This window comes from Pelmatolapia mariae, unplaced genomic scaffold, assembly GCF_036321145.2.
Source record: "Pelmatolapia mariae isolate MD_Pm_ZW unplaced genomic scaffold, Pm_UMD_F_2 NODE_ptg000414l+_length_52570_cov_1, whole genome shotgun sequence".
Classification (NCBI taxonomy): domain Eukaryota; kingdom Metazoa; phylum Chordata; class Actinopteri; order Cichliformes; family Cichlidae; genus Pelmatolapia; species Pelmatolapia mariae.
In genome coordinates, this window is record NW_027052101.1 from 1 (window position 1) to 8,427 (window position 8,427).

At 40.8% G+C, this 8,427-nt stretch overlaps 1 pseudogene; it reads right to left on the minus strand.

The window, feature by feature from the left end:
- Positions 1-3,826: 3,826 nt before the first annotated feature.
- LOC134623127 (piggyBac transposable element-derived protein 4-like) lies at positions 3,827-5,533 on the minus strand (annotated as a pseudogene).
- Between the last annotated feature and the right edge of the window lie 2,894 nt (positions 5,534-8,427).

Below are 8,427 nucleotides of genomic sequence, written 5' to 3' on the forward strand. Positions count from 1 at the left end.
GAATGGGAGGGAGAGCCTTCAGTTTTCAGGGCCCCTCTTCTGTGGAACCAGCTTCCAGTTTGGATTCGGGAGACAGACACTATCTCTACTTTTAAGATTAGGCTTAAAACTTTCCTTTTTGCTAAAGCATATAGTTAGGGCTGGACCAGGTGACCCTGAATCCTCCCTTAGTTATGCTGCAATAGACGTAGGCTGCCGGGGATTCCCATGATGCATTGAGTTTTCCTTTCCAGTCACCTTTCTCACTCACTATGTGTTAATAGACCTCTCTGCATCGAATCATGTCTGTTATTAACCTCTGTCTCTCTTCCACAGCATGTCTTTATCCTGTTTTCCTTCTTTCACCCCAACCGGTCGCAGCAGATGGCCGCCCCTCCCTGAGCCTGGTTCTGCCGGAGGTTTCTTCCTGTTAAAAGGGAGTTTTTCCTTCCCACTGTCGCCAAAGTGCTTGCTCATAGGGGGTCATATGATATGATTGTTGGGTTTTTCTCTGTATTTATTATTGTGCGATCTACTGTACAATATAAAGCGCCTTGAGGCGACTTTTGTTGTGATTTGGCGCTATATAAATAAAATTGAATTGAATTGAATGGAATTAGTTTTTCTTCTTTTATACCCTTTCTTGCCAGCCACGCTGTGGAGTACTTGGACGCGTGTGATGGAGCATTGTCCTGCATGAAAATCATGTTTTTCTTGAAGGATGCAGACTTCTTCCTGTACCACTGCTTGAAGAAGGTGTCTTCCAGAAACTGGCAGTAGGACTGGGAGTTGAGCTTGACTCCATCCTCAACCCGAAAAGGCCCCACAAGCTCATCTTTGATGATACCAGCCCAAACCAGTACTCCACCTCCACCTTGCTGGCGTCTGAGTCGGACTGGAGCTCTCTGCCCTTTACCAATCCAGCCACGGGCCCATCCATCTGGCCCATCAAGACTCACTCTCATTTCATCAGTCCATAAAACCTTAGAAAAATCAGTCTTGAGATATTTCTTGGCCCAGTCTTGACGTTTCAGCTTGTGTGTCTTGTTCAGTGGTGGTCGTCTTTCAGCCTTTCTCACCTTGGCCATGTCTCTGAGTATTGCACACCTTGTGCTTTTGGGCACTCCAGTGATGTTGCAGCTCTGAAATATGGCCAAACTGGTGGCAAGTGGCATCTTGGCAGCTGCACGCTTGACTTTTCTCAGTTCATGGGCAGTTATTTTGCGCCTTGGTTTTTCCACACGCTTCTTGCGACCCTGTTGACTATTTTGAATGAAACGCTTGATTTTTTCGATGATCACGCTTCAGAAGCTTTGCAATTTTAAGACTGCTGCATCCCTCTGCAAGATATCGCACTATTTTTGACTTTTCTGAGCCTGTCAAGTCCTTCTTTTGACCCATTTTGCCAAAGGAAAGGAAGTTGCCTAATAATTATGCACACCTGATATAGGGTGTTGATGTCATTAGACCACACCCCTTCTCATTACAGAGATGCACATCACCTAATATGCTTAATTGGTAGTAGGCTTTCGAGCCTATACAGCTTGGAGTAAGACAACATGCATGAAGAGGATGATGTGGAAAAAATACTCATTTGCCTAATAATTCTGCACTCCCTGTAGTTGCTTTGTTTATTGAAGAGGATCCCAAGAAGATCGCTGCTGCAGTGGGTATGGATCACTGCAATGATTAAATCTGTAAATAGAATGTTTATTTTACATAAGATGGATCATACAGACTCCAGGTCTGGGTTAAGACAAAGCCCCTACAGGTCTTTAAATCACAGTGACCCACACATTGAAACTGAGATGATTGGAAAGGTTAGTTTTATTTTTTTGGCTAAAGTCAGGGCGGTCCTAACTTGTTTGGTTCCCTGGGCGAACACTCCCTCTTAAACTTGAAAAACACTTCATTACATTTTAATTGTTATTCTTAACTGTCAGGCTGCGAAGCTGACTGTAAGTATTTGAAGAGCGGACCCAAAATACAGACGCCAAGGAACGTGGAGCAAAACCTGAATGTTAACAAAAAGCGAGCCATTTAATAAGGCTGATAAAACATTACAAAACTAAAGGCAGAGGTCAAACGATCACCTGAACTGGGATAATTAAGGATAAACATAAAAAAACGAAAACATGAAACCTGACATGGATAAAAAGGCTACGTCCACACGTACACGGGTATTTTTGAAAACGCAGATTTTTCTATGCATTTGCACCTTTCGTCCACACGTTAACGGCATTTTCGATCACTGAAAACAGAGACTTTTTAAAGCTCCTGCCAGGGTGGAGATTTTCGAAAACTCAGTTTTTGCTTTTACGTGTGGATAAGGAAAACTGAGATTTAGTCACGCAACATCCAAGGCGTGCGCCTTTTTTGACATGCTGCTGTGCGACAGCTTATTGATTACATGAGATGAATTTCTACAATGGCGGATAGAGACAAAATACTGTTGCTGTTAATCTGACTATCTGCAGGTTTTTACACACATGCAGTTACTGTCCCTCCATTTAGAAAGAAGCGTCAGAGTGAACTTCAGATGTGGCTTCTACATCAAAACAGACGCTGTCACAACGCAAATCCCGACATCGGTTTTGAATAAATTTACTTTTAAAAAAAGGGAAAAAAATACATTTATGTATGCTGTATGCATTTTGTTCATTCCTAAGCTGTGAATGTACCCCAGCCAAAATACTGTCTTTAGTTATTAACATTTGAAATGATGAAGGCACTTGAGAAGTAACACAATTTATCTGCCTTTTCAAAAATAAACAAACAAAGAAAAACTTCTCAGAATTACACCCCCAGTAGGTCTTAAAAAAAATGCACACACTATTGGTCCTAAGGCCACAAAACGGTCCCCGCCCCAAAAAGTGCAATAAAAAATATTATTTATTAATATTTTTTTCCACTTTAAATTGGTCAGTCTTTTAAAAGTACTTCTCCCTGAAATATAAAGTTTTAATTATATTTTCGTTGTTTTAACCCTTTAAATCCCAGTTTAATTACATGAGCGCACTGTTTTTTTAGCCCCCAAAAACAAAAAAAATTAAATATTTTCCAAAAAAACATTTGAAGTAATATTTGATTGTTATTATAATTAGGCCTTTAGATGGACCAAAGATTGGCACCAACATTCATTTTGATCCCCTTTTATTTTTTTTTGCAGGAGCACATTTCAAAAAATGCACACGTTGTTACTCCTAAGGCCACAAAACGGTCCCGCCCCAAAAAGTGCAATAAAAATATTATTTATTAATATTTTTTCCACTTTAAATTGGTCAGTCTTTTAAAAGTACTTCTCCCTGAAATATTCATATAAAGTTTTAATTATATTTTCGTTGTTTTAACCCTTTAAATCCCAGTTTAATTACATGAGCGCACTGTTTTTTTAGCCCCCAAAAACAAAAAAATTAAATATTTTCAAAAAAAACCCATTTGAAGTAATATTTGATTGTTATTATAATTAGGCCTTTAGATGGACCAAAGATGTCCAGATGTAATATATTGGTAACTTTTTGCTTATGCTAAATGCTTATTACCACTTATTATTTACTTATTGCTTATTATCACTAAATGCTATTACCTTGTTGTGTTCTAAAATAAAATAAAAATAAATGAAAATAAAAATACAAGACACTTTGAACCAGAAAACATTTATTTCATAACTTTAGAACAACGAACATATACTGTTTGGAATGGGGAAAGGTATGAGAGATATGAGAAAGAGTGAGAGATGGGGGTGGGGGGACAGTCCTGCTCAGGTGGAGCAGTTGCTGCAGATGGTCAGGCTGTGGTCCTTGCATGCGCCCTTTCCACATTTGCAGCAGGTGCTGACGACTCTTCTTCATTTTTTTGCGCAAAGGTCGCATTGCCTCCTGCCCTTCGATTTGATGGCTGCAGAGGGGGCTGCAGAGGGGCCTGCAGCAGCAGCATCCTGGGCATGTTTCACAAACTCTGCTGTGAGTGATGAGCGAGGAAGGCGCTCTCTCTTTGCCATCTGCGGTTTAACTAAAGCTTCTCCAACCTCCTCGATGTAAAGCCTCCTCCTATGTGGTTTGGACTGCTTCCAGGCTGGATCAACTGCGGTCCACAGGACGTAACCGTTATAAAGGGAGACGTCGATGAGATGGTGGAAAAGGGCTAATGGCCACCGACTCGTTCGCCTCCTGCACGAGTAGGCGCACACAGCCTGATAAAAAAAACCCCCAAAAAACAAAACATTAAACCTATGTATATTTTACACAAGAATATATGAGCAAGAATGAATAAATTTGTGCGCAATGATGCTGTAATGACACCTACCTGATCAAGTTTGTCGACCCCTCCCTTGGATTTGTTGTAGTCCTTTATTATTTGAGGCTTTCTCTTCGGGTCATCACTTACGCCTGGGGTGCGGTGTTTCGTGCTCAATTTCTGCCGCGGCGGGGGACGTAAGACACGGCCGTGTGCGTCATCATAAAAGCGAAAACGGAGGAAAACACCTCTCTCCCCCTTGTCTGGAGCAGCTGCGCAGAAGCTCTGGTTTGTTTTTTCTGATGGCGCCAACCAGGGTCATTTTTCTTCTGAGCAGCTCTTCTGACAGAGGAAAGGAAGTGAAAAAGTTGTCACATGTGACAACTTGTCCCTGGAGCCCCTCTGTCAGTTCCAAAACGACCCGCATTCCCTGGTTGACTTCAGGGCGTTCGCCAGCTGCTTTGCCTGTGTACGGCTGCAGTCTCCAGGCGTATGACGTCTCGACGTCGCAGGCTGCCCATATTTTCAGACCGTACTTCGCTGGCTTTTTGGGCATATACTGTCTGAAACCGCACCTCCCTCTGAACGGAACAAGTTGTTCGTCCACACAAATTTCCTGGCCTGGGCAGAACATCCATCTCGAGGCGGTGGGTCCACATATCCCAGATTTGACGAAATGGAGCCAGTTTGTCACAACGGCGTCTTGGTCTGGAAAGTTTCTCATCAAATCGCAGAGCCCTGCTGATGTGGTGAAATCTTTTCTCGGACATGGTAGCCCGAAAAACCATGCGCCCGGATTTCTCATTCCAGAGACTGAGCGTGGATTCGTTTTTAGAACGGTAAACACCTGCCAGAATCAGTAGCCCCACATAAGCGCGCAGTTCATCGCTGTCCACATCTTTCCAGTCTGCGATCGTGCGCCTCCCTTGGAGATTGGTCATTGACACAATATGCAGCATGATTGCATCCGTAACAAACAGTGAAAAGCTGGATTGCGGGTGCGAGCGGTGGCATAATGAGTAGGTCCGGTGTGTCCCGTGGCGGCTGGAACATAGCGGAGCGTCTCGGCGTTTGTAGGAGACCACTTTAATCCATTTTTACCAATCCACCCTGCTGGTGCTTCCACCATCTCTCCGCTCTCAATTTCAGAAGACTCTGCTCCACATGAGTCGGAACCGGACTCCAGCTCCTCCTTTTCCTCCACCGATGAAATCTCCGCGTCATCCCCAGAGTCCTCGGCGGATAACGAGGAGCTATCCTCGCACTCGGGGTCCAGGATCATTTTCAAAGCTTCCTCCGTGTTGTAGTGTCTTGCCATTGTGAAAAAGACTACTCCCGCGCTACAGCTCATTCTTATAACCACGGCTTTAGTGCAGTTGCGTAAACAACCCGAGCTTGCAGACAAAACAAAGTTTTTGGTTCTTAGTTTTATATTGGATTTGTTTGTATTGCAGTGTGGACTTCATTTTCGATCACTGAAAACAGAGACTTTTTAAAGCTCCTGCCAGGGTGGAGATTTTCGAAAACTCCGTTTTTGCTTTTACGTGTGGATAAGGAAAACTAAGATTTAGCCACGCAACATCCAAGGCGTGCGCCTTTTTTGACGTGATGCTGTGCGCCAGCTTATTGATTACATGAGATGAATTTCTACAATGGCGGATAGAGACAAAATACTGTTGCTGTTAATCTGACTATCTGCAGGTTTTTACACACATGCAGTTACTGTCCCTCCATTTAGAAAGAAGCGTCAGAGTGAACTTCGGATGTGGCTTCTACATCAAAAACAGACGCTGTCACAACGCAAATCCCGACATCGGTTTTGAATAAATTTACTTTTAAAAAAAGGGAAAAAAATACATTTATGTATGCTGTATGCATTTTGTTCATTCCTAAGCTGTGAATGTACCCCAGCCAAAATACTGTCTTTAGTTATTAACATTTGAAATGATGAAGGCACTTGAGAAGTAACACAATTTATCTGCCTTTTCAAAAATAAACAAACAAAGAAAAACTTCTCAGAATTACACCCCCAGTAGGTCTTAAAAAAATGCACACACTATTGGTCCTAAGGCCACAAAACGGTCCCGCCCCAAAAAGTGCAATAAAAATATTATTTATTAATATTTTTTTTCCACTTTAAATTGGTCAGTCTTTTAAAATTACTTCTCCCTGAAATATTCATATAAAGTTTTAATTATATTTTCGTTGTTTTAACCCTTTAAATCGCAGTTTAATTACATGAGCGCACTGTTTTTTTAGCCCCCCCCCCAAAAAATTTTTTTTAATATTTTCCAACAAAAACACTTGAAATAATATTTGATTGTTATTATAATTAGGCCTTTAGATGGACCAGTGTGGACTTCAAAGGAGAAAAAACGTTTGAAATTAGACGCACACTCTTTTATTCTGAGGTCAGACACATACTCCTTTATTTTATTTTTTTAGACACACACATTGATAGCTGAGAAACACTGCTGTAAATGTGGGATTTTGGAGCAGGCGTTAAATGTGAAACAAAGGCGCCACCTGGTGGACAAATAAAAAAATTACAATTTTAAGGCCCGGACTACAAAGTATCACACACATTCGGAGGATGGCCCTTTATTTGGTTATAATGATCGTGCAATGAAAAATAGCGTTTATAATGGGTTTCAATGGGGCACAAATCGACCACTAGGACCAATAGTGTAAGTTTATCTGTAGCTTAGCCACTGAAGCTAATTTAAGTAAGTCAGACTTAAATTTTAAAAATAAAATGTAACAAAACTTTTTTTTGTAAAATTTGGCTATATTCCATTCAACACAGTGCAAATGGCTTGGATACGAAAAACACAAAAGCCACAAAAAGGTCCCAAGACCTTTAGAGGGCACAAAACCCTGTTTAGTCTTTCCCTCCCAGGCTTCTCGACTTCTGATTGGCCATCATTTCGTTTTTAGCATTTACATGTGGACGGAGATATTTTTTTCACAACTGCACGTGTGAACAGGTTTTTTTTTTTAAACGAAAAATCTCCATTTTCAAAAATACCCATGTATGTGTGGACGTAGCCAAAGCTACATGGAAACATGGCACAAAGACAACAGACGACCTGACACTGAACAAAGGAAGATAGAGGACTTAAGTACATGGAGAGATAATGAGGGGATGGGGAACAGGTGGGAAAACAGCTGGGCCAAATCAGACCTAAAGAAACAGAGGGAAGCAAAACTAGACACACTGCACATATGACAGGGGCTGTATCCCAATTCAGGGTCTGCAGCCTTAAACTACGCAGCCTTAACGGTCCTCAAGGGCTGCGTACTCAAAGACCGCTAAGGCCGAAGTGCGAGGCTTGTAGGCTTGTGAAATGTGATGGTCTAGCCTCCGTCCCGCTGCCCAGGTTGCCTAGCAACCATGATACTAACAGCTGGAAACATTTCATACAGCTTTGTTTGACAGAAATGAAGGAGAACATATTTTATTCATTTGTTTCTACATGAGCTTTGTGTGATTTGATAAGTATCTGAGGCTGAGACGACAGGACTGTAAAACATGATTGTTGGGCTTCATTTCTGTAATGAACAGTCATTTTAAGATTAGCTGGTAAATAACAATTAGCTAATGTAGTTCATGAGATTAAAGTAATCTTACTTTGGTAATGTAAATATAATATGGCCAATATTGAAGTTATTATATTAATCATTATTAGTCATTACAGCAGTGAGCTTCAGTAAAGATTCAATTTGCATTTATTTATATTTCCTGTCACCTTAAATCTTCACTCAAAGACAAGTATCTTTGACAGTGTATATATAGATGTATTATATATGAGACAAATATTGTTCTTTTAATATGTTGGCCTTACTAAATTTGGCTCATTGCTTACATATATGTGTAGAAACAAAATGTACGAGCTGTGATAACTGTTTCTGATAGAATGAAGAGTAGACTGACATATTAAATATTCCTTTATTGGGTGAGAAAATCAGACCATGTCATAACTGCTTTAAGTCATACAGAATAGATATCAGAGCCTTAAACAGGCTGACTTCTGCTAAATGGGTCAAACTGGGCAGAAAGTAAACAAACACATAACATCCTTATAGAATATGATGTAACACTATAGATCAACTTACCTCAGAATATATAAAGCATATAAACAATTACAGCAATATGATGCAACAAACACAGCAGTACTACTAATCCAAAATACTCAAAGCTTCATAGAACTG